General features: G+C 43.4%; 1 pseudogene; it reads right to left on the bottom strand.

Moving 5' to 3' along the window:
* Positions 1 to 10,891: 10,891 nt before the first annotated feature.
* LOC117713157 (52 kDa repressor of the inhibitor of the protein kinase-like) lies at positions 10,892 to 13,542 on the bottom strand (annotated as a pseudogene).
* Positions 13,543 to 18,862: the final 5,320 nt, after the last annotated feature.

The raw sequence follows: 18,862 nt of genomic DNA, 5'->3' as shown, positions 1-18,862 counted from the left end.
GGCTGGCCTTATTAATCTGTACAATTAAAATTAAACCCCTCATTCTAACACGGGGGTTTTCCTCTTTACCTATATGAACCGCCATTTGCCTATGTGTCATGTCTGTTTCCTCTCTATCCAGAGGAAGTCCTTTGTTCTTCCGGGACAAAGATCTCTTCCGCTTCTCCCTTGTTCCTTTCCCCTTCTTCATCATCCTCTATAACCCGTCTTTGATTTGTATTCCCTTCCCTTTGTTCCTCAGGGCAAATAAATCTCCTTTGGGCTGCGAACTTGGTTTTGAGATGTCTTGTGCTGAATATCAATCCATTCAAATTCAAAGACCTAAAAGGTATTCTACCTCCTTGAGAAATCCGAACACCTTGTTCCTAATGCTAAGCAAAGAGGTTGCAATAATTCTACTAATAAATCAAGCAGATTCCAGCTTAGATATGATAGTTGACAGGAATGTAACGTTACCATTTATTATTACTATTATTATTGTTTCAGTGATGGGAATACAACTCAGAGTCTCCAGGATCCTAGACAAGCTTTCTAACACAAACACACCCTTGACCCTAATAATAGCAAGTATTACTATCTTCTCAAAAAGAAAAAAGTTTATGGAGAGAAACCCAAGCCTCTAGATGCATACTTTTGCAGGAATGCTATACACATATCTTTCTACATACACTATCAAATCTTGTAGGAAACTAGATGGGGGGGGGTTAATGCTATAAATGTAGTTTTCAAGTCCAATTAAAAAATTGTTGAGGGTTGTTTAAGCCCAAAGTGATGGTCAGGGAGCTAGGTGTTTCTGACAAGCATGAGCATAAGATGGCCTTGCAATTGGGGAACATGAACAAGGAAGTGCTACAAAGAAGCATGGGGACTCTGAGGCAGCATAGGACCAAATCCCCCATAGCTTAAAGAAGCAAGTCATAGGGCTGGAGAGATAGCTCAGTGGTTAAGAACACTGACTGTTTATCCACAGGTCCAATTCCCAGTAACCACGTGGTGGCTCACAACCATCTGTAATGGGATCCGATGCTGTCTCCTGGTGTATCTGAAGACACAGACAGTGTACTCACATACATAAAACAAATTAATTTAAAATAAAAGAAGCAAGTCATGTTTAATAGACAGCCAGTGGGGATTTCATGTAGAGTAAGACGGAAGATGACAGTGAGGAAGACGGCAGTGAGGAAGTTTCGACAGGTAGTAGATAGATCAAGATGCAGGGAAGAGCTGGATGCATTTCTGGCAGACAGCAGCCTTACTCTTCATCTTCCCATTCCAGATTGTAATCGGCTGTCAGGAAACCCTTCCCTGATTCCATCTCCAGGATGGTTCCTCTGTGGTGTGCTCCTACAGGACTGGTTGTTGGGGATTTATATCTGTCATGCCTGTTTTGCCCTCGGTCACATGGCAGGGACTGTGGCTGACTTTGCCCACTGCCACATCCTCAGAGTTCCATTAGTGCCTAGAGCACTGCCTTAGTTACTTTTCTATTGCTGTGACAAAACTCCGTGAACAAGGCTACTTATGAAGGAAAGCATTTACCTGGGGTTCATGCTTCCAGAGGGTGGTAGAGTCCGTGATCGTCATGGACAGCACAGCAGGCTTGGCTGGAGCAGCAGCTAAGAGCTTCCATCCTGATTTGCAGGCAGCTGGCAGAGAAAGAAACTCGACCTGGCATAGGCTTTTGCAACCTCCAACCCCACTCCTAATGACATGCCACCTTCTCCAATAAGGCCACACCTTCTAATCCTTCCCAAACAGTTCCACCAACTTTGGGCCAAACATTTGAATACTTGAGCTCATGGGGAGTTGGCGGGGAGGCTGTGAAGGAGCATTCTCATTTGAACCACAAGTACAGTAGCCACTCAGTGAATACTGTTTGGATGAGTGGGAGCTACAAGCAGCCCAACTGGATGTAGTCCCCGTTACCTTCATCAACAGAATCTTTGTATCCACTAGGGTGCGTTTGACTGGAGCACCAGAGACTCCTACTAGCAACAACCTAATCAAATAGAAGTTGCCGCCACCAACAATAGAAGCCAGCTATTGAGCTGCTCAGTAATGAAATCAAGGAGCCAAACTCTTTTCATTGTCTATTATTGCTAAGGGATTGGCATGTTGGCCCAATCCTAATTGATTGAAGCTTGATTTGGTTACCCATAGCCAGATACTCAATTTCCTTCTTTTCTGTTCAGCTATAGGTAACCCAAAGAAAAACAAATCCACAAGTTTCTGGAAGAGGTATCAGATTCCATTGGGGAAGTGAGGCTTTCTGATGTCTCCCCCTCCTCTTCTCTTCAAATATGGTTGTGGTGCTTGGAGCGGTAACAGCTGTCCTTGAGATCAGGGTCTCTTCTGTGTTTCTCATCGGGAATAGCGATCTTTTAAAGTATCTTGTGAATGTTCAGCCCTATGGTCCAAGATAGAATATGGCTAAGAGGGTTCCCACCAGGGGGAAAACCATTTCTTCCCCATAATGATACAAAGTAACACTTTCTGAAGCACCTCATTTTCAGACCAGGTTCAGGTTCTCCCTCCGCTTTCCTAGCTTCCTTAGGTCACATGGTTTTCCAGATGCTCCTGTGTTTTTATTTGTGTGTTTGCTTTTTGGTTTTGTTTTGTTTTATTTTATTTTATTTTATTTTATTTTATTTTATTTTTTTTCTCTCCCTAGAAAGGCCTCAGTTTGAAGATAGGGCAGAACATATAGAAACCAGTTTTTCTCTTTCTAGACTCAGATCTTTTTTTTTGAAAAGTTTAATTTTGTTTTATTTTGGTTTTGATTGGTTTTGATTTTGAAACAGTCTCACACTGTAGCCCAGGCTAGCCCAGAATCATTCTGGCCTGGAATCCATGGCCGTCTTTCTACAGCAGCCTCTGCATGCAAGGGTGACTGGTGTGGGTCACCACACTTGCTCTTTGGCGCTGCTCTCTCTCATTCCTGCAGCATGCGGCCACCTCAGCTCTTGGCAGGCATAATTCACATTGATTTATTTTTTTACTGTAGTTTTGTTTTTCATATGTGAGCTTTAAGTGGGTTTCCTCTAATCTCTCCACTTCAGTGATTTTTGATTAGCCCAAGTATAAGCTTTTATATTTTTAACCACTGAAAACTATCATGATTTTGCCCATCTTTTTTTTATCTTGTTTTTGTTTGTTTGTTTTTGTTTTTTTTTTAACCTTTATTCTAACTTTGGGTGCATTCCAAATTCAATAAGCACAATTTCTGTCTTCATTCAAATTTTTTAAAAAAAAATGTTCATTCAGTGGGGGTTATTTTAGAGCCCTACGCCCATAGTAAGAAAAGTTTCTCCTCAAATTTTCCTCCCTCCCTCTCTCCTTTCCTCCCTCCCTCCCTCCCTCCCTCCTTCCCTCCCTCCCTTCCTCCCTTCCTCCCTTCCTTCGTTGCTCCCCACTCTTCCCCTCCCTCTGTCTTTTTCTCTTATTGGATCCTGGGCTTCCCTCTGGCTAAGCTACTTTTATGGAATACCCTCTTCTTACTGGTATTTGAGCCAGCAGTCAGAGATGTTAATACCACGTGTCTTTAGTGCATCTACCCCAGGAGTCCTTTGGGATGTATCTTTCAGGGATCTATATCCCAAGGCATCCTTCTAATGCTAATCTGGCACCCTGATCTGAAGATGTCTGGTTAGGCTTCATATGGCCTTTGAACAGCAGAGTAGACTCTCTTACTAAGACCCTGTTGATTCCATGTTTCCCTCCCCTCAGCATGGTAGTATAGAGTAAATACCGCCCTCCATGCCTAACTAATGAAGTCACCAAGAGTCCACATGATGGCAACTCTGCACAAGTGCTAAGCCTAGGCTAGGTATCAAGTGATGTTCAGTCCCAGAGTTGGTGACATCATTTCCTCTTACAAACCCGGAAGTGGATTGGGAATGGGGCACACTGAAAATGTTCAACAGGGTCTCTGAAGCCCTGAGTGTGCCACTTGAGCTCCCAGAGACCTGGGACCCTTCCCAGTTTTGCCTGCCAGCATATTGCTAGATGCTGGGGATTGCCTAGCTACCTCAACCATCACCCCCTCTCCAGCTGAGTTTGCTTCTGGCAGGAGCATCTGTTTTCCAGTTTACCCAGAAGTCTTCTGGCTTTCCTCAGAAATGTCTGTCTGTTGCCAACCAAGGCTTCATTTGCCAGGTGGGGCTGGTGGCTAAAAGTGACCTGCCACCTCCGTGTGTAACTTAGAAAAAACACCTGCCCCACACCAGCAGAATCAAAGAGCAGAGCACAGTCCCATGGGCAACATCATTCTGCCATCTCCCTTCACTGGCTGGCTAAGAGTCGGAGCCAGGCCAGGGAGCACCAATAAACACTGGGGAGGGATGGAGAAATGCTCGCCGAAAATGAAGCCTTTCTTCCCTGTTCACGCCGCTTCGCTCTTTGTTCCGCCCTTGATCTTCTGTGTTCTCTCTCCTTCGATTCAGCTCAACTCGATTCCTGAATATATATGAGGGTCCAGGTGCTCTGACTCGCCGAGCATAGCACTTGAGGATGCGCACGGCATGGCCTCAGACTTCAGGATTATGAATATAGGGGCCAAGAAAATGGCTCGGAAGATAAGTACTTCCTGCACAGGCAAGAGGAGCAGAGTTTAGATCCTATCACTCACATAAAAAGCTGGCATATTGGTGTGTGCCTATGACTCCAATATTGGGTGGCAGAAACAAGAGGCGCCCAGAGGCTTGCTGGTCTTCCAGGCTAGCCAGTGAGTGAGCTCCTGGTCCAGAGAAGGACCCTGTCTCAAAGTATGAAGTCGAGATCAAGTGGATAATGGAGGAAGAGACCCAATATCAATGCCTGGTCTCCATATATGCACTTGTGGTGCACACACACAGATTATTCACGCGGGATCCTAGGAACAGGCACAAAAGAGATTTTGTTTTCCACCAAAGGTTTTGGGGGGTTTAGTTAGTTAGTTAGTTTGTTTTGTCAAGTAGAAGTATGTGTTTCTTCTCTGAATTTCCCCAGTTTTAAAGGACAATTTATATTTCTTTATTACGTCAACTGTGGAGATTCCCCTTTTTATTAAACCAAGTTTGTTTTTTTTTTTTTTTAATAGCAAAATAGGTTTAAGCCAATCAAAGTAAAATCACCATGTGCCTATCAAGTATAAGTTATGTTTTCAATAAAGACACACTGTTTAGGCTCTGGATTCCGAGATAAAATATGTTGCTGGAATTTCTATTTTCTCACATTCTCTATGTATTCCAGAAAAGGACATTATTCCTCCCTACCCTCTGAGACTTGTTCAACATGTTTAGACATATATTATCTTTGACAACCTCCCCTCCCACTTCGGTGAATCTGTTCCCAGCTCGATGTCTCTCCGCCCTCCTGGGCAGCTGTGATTTCAGAGACTCTAGAGCCAGGTTCTGCTTTGTCGGCGATCTGGGGAAACTTAGCTTAGAGATACAACTCAAATATCTTCCCTGTGAGGTCTGAGGGGCAAGGCCGTGAAAGCAGATGTGCTGGCCAGGTCGCGCCACGGCACAGCCTGACTGCCCTGGCTGAATAAAAAGGTTGAAATCAAGCTGAGCATGAATTGATCAGTCCCTGGTTCCTGGCAGTGGGTGCCCGGTGACCAGGGGCCTCATGTTCTAGCTGCTAGGACTTTCCCACTATGATGGACTATAACCTTCAACTATGAACCAAAATTAGACTGCTCTCATTAAGTTGCATTTAACAGGTGGGTTGTCACAGTAACAGGAACAATTAGTACAATTGCTACAGTGCCCCAAGGCAGGCAGGATAAAGGCTTGCTCCTTGCACTACTGGGGATTGGTACAACCTTTAAGAGTTGGACATAATGAAAGGTCTTCAGGTCAGTAGGGAGAACCCACCAGAGGAGAGTGGAACCCTTCAGACCCTCTTGCTTCTTTCCTTTCCCCTTCTAGTCCTGATGTGATCAACTTTGCTCGACTCCTGCCATGGTTCCTCTCTCTCTCTCTCTCTCTCTCTCTCTCTCTCTCTCTCTCTCACACACACACACACACACACACACACACACACACACACACACACACACACACAAGAGGTTTAGAAGCAGGGATCCCCTCAATATGGACTAGAGACTAAAGCCATGAATCTGAAAGAAACTCCTTATAAGTGAATGAAACTGAGCATCTGTCTTAATGATGGAGGCTGACACAGACTCAGTGACCCCACATCTATTACATCACTTTTTAAACTGAGCTGCAGCCCTCAACTGCACCTACACCTGCTACCCAGCAGGTAGCTCATGGTACTTGAATCCTGACTTGGCCCCTTGCTGGGCTGCAGAAGGATGAAAGCTCTGGATGGAGGAGCCTGCCTCTGCCTGGTATTCCCTCTGAAGAACTGTGCTAGAGTAAAGACACGTGGAAAAGTGTGAGTTATGAGTGGCTTGGGTACTGTGTGATCAAACTTTATCACTGTATCTTTTTTTTTTTTTTTTTGGTTTTGGTTTTGGTTTTTTGGAGACAAGGTTTCTCTGTGTAGCCCCAGCTGTCCTGGAACTCACTCTGTAGACCAGGCTGGCCTTGAACTCAGAAATCCTCCTGCCTCTGCCTCCCAAGTGCTGGGATTAAAGGCGTGCACCACCATTGCCTGGCTGATCACACTTTATCTTAAAAAAAGACAATTTTTGTGGTAATAGGACCAAGTATGGGGTTTGCGTCAGGGTGAGAGGCCACCCCAACTGGTCCCTGGAAATTGGACTCTAAAGACTCAGGGTGCAGATCTGAGTTTGTAGCCCAGCATATAAGGTTATATACACTGTTTGAGCCAATCCCAAGCCCCTAAATCCTTGCCCAATCATACCTTGTCACACCGTCACTGTGCTCCAATGAAAGCCCTGTCTGATGAGGTAACTTAGGAGTTGGGGGCAATATCGCCACCTGTGAGGACCTCTGTGAAAACCAGGGAAATGGAGCCAGCTTAGATCTTATGTCCTGTAAGGCAGATTAGAGGACTTGAAAGAGCCTGTGGCGCCTCGTTCTGATCCCACCTTTTCCCTCACAGGGCTGACTTTCACATCCCCCCACCCCCCACCACCACATTTTTACTATTGTGAGTTGTTGATGCTATTTTCATTATTGAGCACTTGTCTGCTGGAGTTTTGCCATCATCTCTAATTTATTGTTGTTGTTGTTTTGGGATTTTTTGGTTTTTGTTTTTTCTAGCTTTGCTACTTCTTTTTCCCGTTCTTGGGTCTTCCTTTGTGGTTAAGTGATTTATTCTACTGGTACGTTTTTGATTTCTTGCTGATTCATTTTTGGTGCGCTATTACACATTTTTGTTTTGTAGATGCCCGAGGCTTACAGAAAATACCTTTTGATTCTAACAAGCTCTCTTGAAAGGAGAAGAACACGATATGATCTTAAAGAAAAACAAGAGAGGAACGAAAGAGAGGAAATGCATTAATAAAATACCACACTTGCATTCCACCCCGCCCCTCCTTTTGACATCCCATTTTACATCTTCCTGTGTGGCCCGTGTCTACGCTACCTTTGACTCCAGTGCTGCCCTATCCTGAGTGTTTGGTTGGCTTTTAATAGCACCTTGCCCACATACTGTCTCTCTTTCTACAATTTCACACTGAAAGTTATTCTAACCACTACATGCAAAATGACACAACTATACAGACATAGCTGACTGTAGTCTATGGGCAGTAAGACAACTGAACCCAGGAGACCTAGCATCTGGGCTCAGCATTGTTCAGTTGTGTGACCTGGGAAGGCACTGGCCTCTCTGGGAAGCCCCAGCTCTGAATTTTGTATACTTGCCAAGAAATTGGTTTGACCAGATGATTTCCAACTGGCTCATTTTAAACTTACAAGGCTGGATTCTTCTTCTTCTTCTTCTTCTTCTTCTTCTTCTTCTTCTTCTTCTTCTTCTTCTTCTTCTTCTTCTTCTTCTTCTTCTTCTTCCTCTTTCCTCTTCCTCCTTCTCCTCCTCCTCCTCCTCCTCCTCTTCCCCCTCCTCCTCCTCCTCCTCCTCCTCCTCCTCCTCCTCCTCCTCCTCCTTCTTCTTCTTTTTTGAGACAGGGTTTCTCTGTGTGGCCCTGGCTGTCCTGAAACTTGCTCCGTAGACCAGACTGGCCTTGAACTCACAGGGATCTACCTGCCTCTGCCTCCCAAGTGCTGGGATTTAAGGTGTTCATAAGATGCCAGATTCTTGAGCAAAACCCAGGAGCTTGATTTATTGGTCCTGATGAATGTTCTCAAACACAATGGCCTGGTGTGTAGCTTTCCACACTCCTGTAAAGCCATCATTTGCGACAGAAATCATCGAATACCTAAGCTGTGAAAAGCATGGACATCCTGTATTTTCGTGGTATGATTCTCAACAAGTCTGCATCCTGTTTCCTTAAATTCTTGTTTAATGAGTATTAATTAATTAATTAATAGTTCTTAAATTCTAATTGTCTAGCTACTGGATGCCAGGTAGGTGAGGGGGGCAGAAAGCCTGGCTAACCCAAAGCTGGCTGCAACGAGTGAGTTTGCTGGTCACTCTTGGTGGACATCTCCTGGTCTCAGCTGAGCCTGGCTGTTGAACTGTAGCCAGCTGTAGGACGGGGACAAGTGAAGCAGGGACAGTGGCATGTTTTATGACCTCTCCCCATTTCTCTAAGCCATGCTGAGGAACAGATGCCTTTTCCTTTACGTCACAGGAGAGAAAACAAACTCACAGAGTATGAGTCATCAGACGGTGGTTCTTAGTCCACCCTAGAACCCAGGGCTTATCTGTTTACGAGTTAACTTTCACACACGCACACCTGTGAAGTGTGGACTTGTTCCTCAGATCTCCAGCGTGTGACATTCGTTCTCCCAGGAGCACCTGATCATATTTCAGATGCTAGATGCTCACTTTTAATCTTTCTTTCTTTCTTTCTTTCTTTCTTTCTTTCTTTCTTTCTTTCTTTTTCTTTCTCTTTCTTTCTTTCTTTCTTTCTTTCTTTCTTTCTTTCTTTCTGCTTTGGTTTGTTTTTTCATTTTGAAGTGTGTTAGAAAAACAACACTCCGGGGGTAGACAGACTTTTCTCTGGTTAAGAGTCTGTACTGCTCTGGCAGAGGACCTATGTCAGGCATTTACAACTTCCTGTAACTTCAGCTCTAGGGGATCTTCTGACATCCTCAGGCTCTACACTCACATGACCACACACACCCCCACACACCCCCACACACACATACACACTCACAGTTTAAAACAAGCAAACAAACAAAAAAAACTCCTATAATTAATTTTTTAAAAAATGTAAAACTCATAACTCCATGGTTATTGTTTGAGTCTAGGAATTTTTTTTTAAAGAGAATTACTTTAGGGTCTAATTAAAGAAAAGCCAGTCTAGGTGACATGAGGAAAATGGTATAAGCATTTTAAAACCTTCACAAACCCCTGCAGTTCTGGACTCAGGTCACATGCTCCAGTGTCTGCTGACTTCATGGAGTCAAAGCTGGATTTGGTCTCCCTAAACCTCCTGCACTGTGCCCCACAACTGGAACAATTGTGGGCAATTGGTACCCTTTGAATGAGGAAAGAAGTAAACTATTATTACAACAGAAGATGTAATAATAAGCAATGTCTCAGTTTATCCTGCTTCTAGCGGCTCCATCTCTCTGTGTCCTAGGCATTCAAGGCTTGCTGTTGTGTACTTGCCAACCTTTCCCCTGAACAAATGGCTCATCATAGGCTGCGAGGTTGCTGGCTGCAAATGTGTTAATTAATCCAGTACTATTATTTTTGTTTGTTTTAGTTTACAAACTTGAATTTCTTCAGGTAAGGTATGCCTTAGTCACAGTTCTATTGCTGTGGAGAGACACCATGACCAAGGCACTTTATAAAAGAGAGAGTTTTACTGGAGGCTTGCTTACAGTTGCAGGGCCATCATGGTGATGATCATGGCAGCAGGCAGGCATGGCACTTCAGCAGTAGCTAAGAGATTTTTTTTTCCCTGATCTGAAGACAACAGGCAGAGAGAGGAGCTGAGCCTGGCATGGACTCTTGAAACCTCAAAGCCCGCATTTCTCCAAGATGACCACATCTCCTCCAACAGACCACTGACTGTGGGAAATAAACATTTAAATATTTGATCTTATTAAGGGGACCATTCTCACTCAAATCACCACAGGGTGTACACTCTAGTTTGCTTAGCCTTTTTCTTTCCCTATAAGATCAAACTTGGTAATTACCTTAGTGCAAGTTTGCAAATCCTGACTTAAAGGGTTTAGCTCCCCCGGTTGCTCTAAAGGCTGGTTCTTCAATCATAGAATTCGATGGCATTCTGCTTGGATTCCCAGGACTCCCAGGGAGACATCCACAAGTGTCCAGCATGCTGTTCAATCTCTAGCCTAAGTAGAATTTCTAGGACAGCCCTGCAGGAGGAAGTATACCTGCAGGAGGAAGTATAGCAGGATGGAGTCCAGCCAGCAGATGGCACTCACACAACTTTGGAAGATACAGTTTTCAGTCTTGGGCTATAGTGACACCTGGTGTCTGGTGTCATTTTCCAAAATCCAGCAAATGACTATCTGAGTTCATTTTCTCCAACTCCAACCAGATTCTCCTCCTTTCTTCACCTTCATTTGGGTAAAGGCTGCTGAGAGGCAGGAATCCTCATGGGTATCATGAAAACTCCTGTCTCATGCCCAGGTCTACCATTTCCAGAGTGCCACTAGCAGAGAGGCATTTCGGCACTCCCAATGTCAACTTCTGGAAGAACAGACAGGTACTGAAAACATGAGAGTTCAAACAGGCGCCATTTAAATACGAGGATCACCAATAGCTAAAGATATGTTAAACTGGAGGTCCATCAGCAAGTCATTAAGTGGCCTACTACACCTTACAGCTTTTCTTCCAAACAGCCAAATAAGACATCAGCCATTTAAAAAATCTTTCAGGTATTTTCAATGGTTTCTGAATTATTTGTAGGACACTCTCATGTATTTGTATAGAGTTTGATATATGTGTCCACTATTAAATCTAAATCATGTTTTATATCAAAATTTATGTTAAGCAAAGCCAAATTGCTAGACCTCTGTTCTGTCAGAGTGTTCTGCAGGTATGCTTTGAGACACTTCCGTCCATTTTCATAAGGCCCATTCTCAACTTTCATACACAGGACCTTCAGCAAAGCATATACATTGGGGGGAAACATGATGCCAGGAAGATGGAGGGCTTCATAAATGGTGGACGGGAGCTCGATATCTTTTCCTCTGTGTTTCCACGTCATTCTCCAACAGTGAAGCTCGGTAGAGAGCGTGTCCGGATTGGGTAGGTCACTTCTGTACATGTCAGCATGGTGCTCTTCTGATGTGTTAAATTGAGCTGACCCATCACTGAGGGGACCAGAGATAGACTTTTCAGAGCTTTGAGGTGCTGTTCGGAGAAAATATATTTAAGTTCCTGAATAATGTGCTCTACTGTTGGAACCCTGAGAGTGTATTTATAGTAACTCTCGGAGGTTAGCTGAGATTCCAGGTTACCTTGCTGAGCTCTCCGGAACTTCCCTGGGAGTTGAATGCCAAGTTTGGTTGCTAAATTTGTGTCTTCCTGAAGCCCAAACTCATGATAAACTTCAATATTTTCCACCACCTCGTTAAGTGAATGCAGAATTGCAGTCAAGCTGCTGGCTGCAAAGAAGACATCAGAGGTTTGTCCCTGGACATTCTTCCCAAAGGCTCTCGTAAAAAATGACACATTTTAGTAACGATGAAATCAAAATCTGTCACTGCACTACAGAGTACAAATGCTTGTCCGGCTATATGGTTATTCCACCTAATATTCGTGTTGCTATTTATACAATCTAAACATAAGACAAGTGCTTGTAGGAGATCCACTGAGATTTCAAAAGCATCATGCCTGCCTGTCCACTGGGAATGACAAATCTCCTTCAGTTCTTAAACCCATTCTTCACTATTCTGAAAAAGAACAGAAATTACATTGTCAAGTTCTAAAATCATCTGTGGTGATCGATGGAAGAACGAACAGACTTCCTCAATGATTCCTAAAGCCACGGACACCCCATCACAGGCACAGACTTGGCAAACCATGCATTTAAGGCACAGGAAGAACAGAGGGTGGAGACAGCCTGGGGATATTTTTTCTAAAAGTTTTGAAGCAACAACTTTCATTTTGGAAGAAAATCCACTGGACACAATGTAAGCCTGACCATGACAATACTCCATATTCAATCCCCATTTCTCAGTTACTGTAGTGTGACATTTTACAGCCAAAAATCTCTGCATCGGCTTCATACGGCAGAAATCCCACAACCTCCTCTCTCGGGTTGTGAGCATCACGACAAACCTCACCAGCACGGGCAGGTGCTCCTCTCCTGCTATGTCCATCGTCTGTAGTAATGGAAAGGAAGCGTGAATCCCTCACTTCCCTGAGTGTCTTCTCCCGGATGCAGCTCTCACAGATCTCCAGAATCTGCCTCTGCTGAGTTTTAGAGCAGAATAACGGGTTGACATGGTCTCAAAGCACTTTCTTAGGACCTCTTCTCCAGAATTGGTGCAGCACTCCGGGAGTGCCTGGAAGTTATCTGGAGCAAAGAGACCCTCTGGGATCTTGTCAGCCTTGTGCCCATCTAAGGGAATGTTCTGCTTTCCCATGAGAATCAGAATCTTAAGTAATAATTTGAGGTTCTCCTTTTCTTCAAGGGTTAAAGGCAATACATCTCCATTGTCCCAGACTGCTCTGCTGCTCCGGTCTACCGGTCAGGGTCTAGCAAGAAAGAGAGTAGGGGAAAAGGGGGAAGAGACTCGAAGAATGGAGACAAGCCAGGTGTGTAGTCAAGTCTCATTTACTGTCTCTTTTCTCTTATTGTCTCTTCTCTCTTATTGTCTCTCTCTTATTGTCACCTATTGCAGGGAAATCCTGGGTATTTATAAGCACAAGCAGGAGAACACAGCTGAAGACACTTTACCTCTTGCACCATTCAGCTGGGGGCACTAGACAACAAAACAAGATACTTGGGATAAACAAGATGTTTATCCGAGTGTGCTCAGCTGTTGTGGCTGTTGAAAAACAAGTCTCTTGTCAGGGTGTATGGCTTGAGATGGCTGCAAAGTCGATAGCTGCTTTCTGCTAAATGTAGGCTCCCAACACTCCATCCTGCTGGTTCCCGCTTCTGCACTGGGGTTCTGAGCACTGCTGTTAGTTTCCTGTTCTTGTTCAGAAGATTCCTCATTTTTTTTTCTGTTTCAGAGTCCTGATTTCATCTTCACTCAATTCTTTTATTCACTTTCTGTGTCTGCTATGTGGATTGTTCAAATGACTGGTAAGATCAAATATTGTTGGTATTGCATTATCTGGAAGGACTGTCTGATAAGGACTAGTCCTATAGATCATAGAGATCTCAAAGTGTTTGGCACATAGTCAATAATGTTTACTTAGTTGAGCAGGTGTTTTAGCTTCTAAGTCTGCTCTCCTATAATTCTTAACTCACTTCTGGCATCTGGCCAGGTCCCACAGAAACCTGAAGACCAGGTCAAACTGTGTGCTCTTCCGTGTGTAGTTGGAGGCATCGTAGAAGTTCAGCATGATTGTCCAGCCACCAGCCTGTCCAACACTCCCCTCCCCACCTCATCATGGTAGAGTGGCTGCCTCTAGGGCCAGGGAAGAGAGCTGGGCTAGCTGGCCAGCTCCACAAGACTGCGAGGCTAAGCTTAGATTTTTTTTAAACCTACTTTTAAAAAGAGTTCTCAAATGCCTTGACCCCCCTTTTAGCCCACCATCCAAAGGTAGGGAGAAAAGATAGTAAATAGGGCAAGGGGATGTGGACCTGTTTAGAAGTAGTTCCTTTGGGGTGATTCCACTCTCTGTCAGGATACCCAGCAGTCCAGTTCAGTAATGTCAGTAGTGCAGGCACGATCCAGCAGAAACCACCAGGCCTCCACCAAGTAAGCACAAGCCAGTGGGTGTGACCAGGACCAGCTTGGACTTCAGGAGAAGTTCTCTGCTGTGCCTCTCTCAACAAAGTGAAGATCAGGGAACACAAAGGTGAGGATGTGAGACCAACAACACGTGTGCAAGTGTGTCTTCACTGCCCATTGAGCCCTATTTATACCCTCTCCACACATCACGTGCCCTCCCACAGGTCTCGCCTCAGCAAAACACCACATGAATCTGTCTTAGCAAAATACCACACGAGTCTGCATCACATGACATATCCAGAAACGTACACTTCAGGGAATGCCCCCTCATCCAAAGTACTCTGTATCTGTACACCGAACCAAGTCGGAGAATTCATTCTATAGCTGTGACTTTATTTTTATGATGAGTTAAACTTTTGGTTGGTTAACCCAAAAGATTTCTTTTTATATAAATCAACTAAAAATGTAATAGACTTTCTATCTCTTTCACTCCTACGAACTCTATGATCACCAAGCATAAGCCAGGCATGTGACTATTGCTTTGTCTCTGCTGTATATTATGGCAGCAAGGGTTCAATGCTGACACTGGGGTCCTGTCACTCCAAGGTCCAGTCCGTGACTTTCATTGTATTTAGGTTTACCAGTTCAAGAGCCCAAGTTCCTGTGTAAGGCCAATCTACAGAGAAAAGTTATCAGTCACAGAGACCTTCCGGGGTGCTAATCTTCCACTACAAGTCTTTCTCTGAGTCTTGAAAAAAACGTGTATGTTCTGGACCCTCTCAAAGTAGGTGAGCAGCTACAGCTGTAAGTGATGAGTCCATCCTAGCATTTCAGTCTCCCTGAGCTTACTTTTGACCCAGAGGGATCAGATACCTCCAGTTCACCCAGTCACCATCTACGGATCATGCGTCCCTCAATCAATTAAAGAAAGGCAGACATTTTTGTCTCCTCCAAAACTAGAATTAAAGGCTAGCTCTCTTCTAAATGGGTCCATCTCACTGAACTCAGCCTGTCTCAACCATAAGTTCCCTTTACCCAGCACTTGGAACACTCATTTTCGTATAAGCCTGCCTGATTTCTGATGTCTGCTTTGTCAGGCTTTTTCTTCATTTGATTGAGTCTTATATGCAAGATCTCAGGGTTTGCCATGGTGGCACATGCCTATAACCTGCACACTGGAGGCTAAAGCAAGAGAATCACAAATTTGAGGCCATCCTGGGACAGATGGTTTGCGTCGATTTGTTGTATTGTTGCTGGCGTGGGGTTTTGTTTTGTTGATATTTTTTGAGGCAGTGTATCTGTGTAGTCCAGGCTGACCTCAAATTCATGAGGTTTCAACCTCATTCACCGGGGGGCTGGTAGTGTGTGTGCTCTACCACTTCCAGCTGCTACATAACAAATTTGAGGCCAGCCTGTGCTACATAGTAAGACCTACACAGATACATACACACACCCACACACACCCACACCCACCCACACACACACACCAGAAAATAATAGAAAAAAGAAAAAAACAAACAAGCAAATAAACAAAAACAGATTGCATTTTTCCAATCAAAGGCCAAGCAAGTGAAAGACTTGTATATACAATATAAACTTTAAGATATTGAAGAAATGAAAGAAGACCAGGAGATGGGCAGACCACAGTGCCCAGGATTGTGAAAATGATCATCTTACCAAAAGCAATATTGAGATTCAGTGTGTACTGATTTTACTTGCTTGGCTAGAGATATACCAAGACTTTTGGGTTTTTGAGGCTATTAAGAAAGGTACTTTCCTGATTTTTTTTTGGGGGGGGGAGGTAATGTGTACAAAGGAAGGCTACTGATTTCTGTGTTAATTTTGAGGTGGTCAATGTTGTGTACGTGTGGATCTGAGTAGAATCTAAAGATTCAGATAGGAAAGGAGCAGACACAGCATGAAGACAGAGACAACAAACCTTTCATCCCACTGTAGCCATTGAGTAGATCTCTCTCTTTTAATTTTTAAAGATTCATTTATTTATTTAATGCATTTGAGTGCTCTATCTGCATGTACATCTGTGTGCCAGAAGAGGGTATCAAATCCCATTATAGATGGTTGTGAGCCACCATGTGGTTGTTGGGAATTGAACTCAGGACCTCTGGAAAAGCAGCCAGGACTTGTAACCTTGGAACCATCTCTCCAGCCCCTCATTTTATCTCTTCATGCTAAAGTGAGAACTGGTCTTTTAAGCAAAAGCAGCCTTTACATTTTTGCTAAAAATATAAGCAGTTGTTATAAACCACACATCTGTGGTATAAACACCAGCAAGATGGTGGGAAGTTGATAAGGGATTGCTTGACTCTGCAACCTCCAGTATCAGTGATTTGTAAGTCAACTAAGAGCAGATCCTGCTGAGCATGGTGGCTCACACCTGTGACCCAGCACTCTGGAGGCAGAGGCAGAAGGACTGAAGTGAGTTCCAGGGCAGCCAAGGCTACACAATGAGCCCTCAAAAAAAAAAAAAAAAAAAAAAAAAAAAAAACCAGAAAAATGACACTGCAGTGATACAAAAAAAAATTTTTTTTTTAGAGATACGGTCTTATGTGTCCCAGTCTGGTATTGAATTCTCTTTGTAGCTGAAGGTGACTCTGAACTTCTGATCCACCTCCCAACTGCTAAGATTACAGGCATGAAAGCATTCTTGGTTTAAGGTAGTACTGGGAATCGAACCTAAGGCTTTATGCACGTTCGACAAGCACTCTACTCACGGAGCTAGGTAGAGAAATTTTAATCCAGCAACATGGCTCCTCTGGCAAGGAATCACATCAAAAGACCTTATAGGTCTGTATGATCCAGCTGGGATATAGACACACCACTCACCTTTAATCCCTCAGGCTGTAATACAGACATGGCCTAATACTCACCTTTAATCCCAAACAGTGTAGGTAAGGTTAGTTTGCAGAAGGCAGCAGCCATGTTTGAAAGTGACATCTAATTGAGTAGCAGAGAAAGTGACGAATCAGAGAAAGATTTGACAGAATGAGTCAGAGATAGGATTCTTCCAACTCTCCTGAGAACAGACAGGAAAGAGAGGCTGCTTAAGAGCAGCACAGAGTTAGTCAGGGATTGAGGGAAGGTCAATGAGTGCAGTTCAGTTGAGGAAAGTGCAGTGAGGATTGGTACACTTCGGTTGAATGCAGATGAGTTCAGTTGAGTCTGTGCAGTTCTGCTCAGTTCTGTTTAGTTCCTGCAGTCAGCGCAGTTCAATTTTTGGAGTTCAGAGGCAGTTTTTCCCAGCAGAGCAATTCAGGGAAAAGCTGAGGGAATCCAGTTTGAATCAGTCAGCTTGGAGAGAAGTTTTGAACCAGAACAGCTGAATTGAACCAGCCATCCAGAGTTCAAAAAGAGCTAGAAAGGATGAGTTTATTCAGCACCAAGCCTCCAAGATGACAGTTACATCAAACCAATAAAAGTTACATTGACAGAGCTACATCCCTGGCCCACAACCAAGTTGACGCCAACTTCTGATAATAATCAATACATGCCAGGAGATGATATAATGCATGATTTAAAGTATAAAAATCTGTATCCTAATCTAAAATTCTGTACTGGCAAGGACAAGAGTGAGAAAGATAGGGTGACTCACACACACACACACACACACACACACACAGATGAGGGGCTGGGGAGCAATGACTAACATGTTTGAGGGTTTTGTGACAAGCTATCACAAGGTTCTGGAAGGAAGGCTGCTTTTCCTCTGTCTGACTTCCAAAGGAGGCCAGCAATCTGGTATGCCTTGGTTTTCATAAATGGTAACTGTGTCACTATGGCCTCTGCATCACTGTCTGATATTCTCCTCTTGTCTTCTCTCACAGGAGGGGTCCTTAGTAACATCGTTTTAACTATATTGACAGTGACTATTTCCAAATAAGCTTACCTTCTGAGTTCCTCCTGCTGGGTATCAATTTGGGAGTGAGGACTCCATCAGCCTCATATATCTAAGAGAACAAAAATGGAAATAACGGTGAACTATAAAACTTCAACAGAGTAGCCAATTACTAGGATTCAGACAACCTCTTTGGGCATGAAGAACAATGGAGTTAGATGTCATAGAGTTAAGCTGGCTGGGTTTAGGCATTTTCTGGAGAAGATAGCAGGCTGGTTAATGATGCATACCCAATACTCATTTTTCATCTCTTATCCAAGTGGTTTGTCTTGTGGTAACCCCGTCTGCTGCTCAGAGTTGTTTTTATGAGCACCCCTTCTGGTCACAGTTTAGCCAGTCAGTATCAATCCAACCTTGAAAACCTCCTGAACTTCCAAGCTTCTGTCTCAGTTTTAAAACCAAAGCACACAATAAAAAGCATATTTGGCATCATCTGGAATGCCAACATATGGTCAATAATGTGATCAAATAATATAATCAATCAATTCTAGGCAATTATTATAATCAAATAATAAACTATACTGCCATAGATTTCAAGACTCTTAACACACACACACACACACACAGATATCCAGAATCCATACATGAGAAAAAATATGAGGCAGGAAATCTAATTATATATTCAAACTTTAGTTTCTCAGATTTTACACTTTAAGATAAAAGTAGATAGCGCCATAAAAATTCACCTCAGGACACATAAAACAGGATATGTTTAAGCAAATATATCAGTGTTTCCAATTTCAATCACGGAAACTTCTGTTATATAAAATTATTGATGTTAAAAATGGCATAGATCAGTTATATGGCTTTCCAGATGAGTGCATGTGTCCTTTTCAGTAACATATTGGAGTCTTTCTTCTGGAAGTGCTATGCTGTTTGCAAGGTGGGCGAGAAGACTTGTTTCTCATCTAGACTTTACTGCAGTGGTAAGGAAAATTTACTCCCTAATATAAATACAGAGAAGTCTTTTCTACCAGACATCTGTGTGGATATTCACCGGATCTGTTTAAATCATCAACCCTGTTAAAAAGAGGCCAGTAAATTCTTGAGTTTTTTTTCCCTCTCCTATAGTTAC

The sequence above is a fragment of the Arvicanthis niloticus genome, chromosome 7 (assembly GCF_011762505.2).
Source record: "Arvicanthis niloticus isolate mArvNil1 chromosome 7, mArvNil1.pat.X, whole genome shotgun sequence".
Classification (NCBI taxonomy): Eukaryota; Metazoa; Chordata; class Mammalia; order Rodentia; family Muridae; genus Arvicanthis; species Arvicanthis niloticus.
Note: the sequence above shows the minus strand (reverse complement) of the source record. Positions and strands in the feature narration are given on the sequence as shown.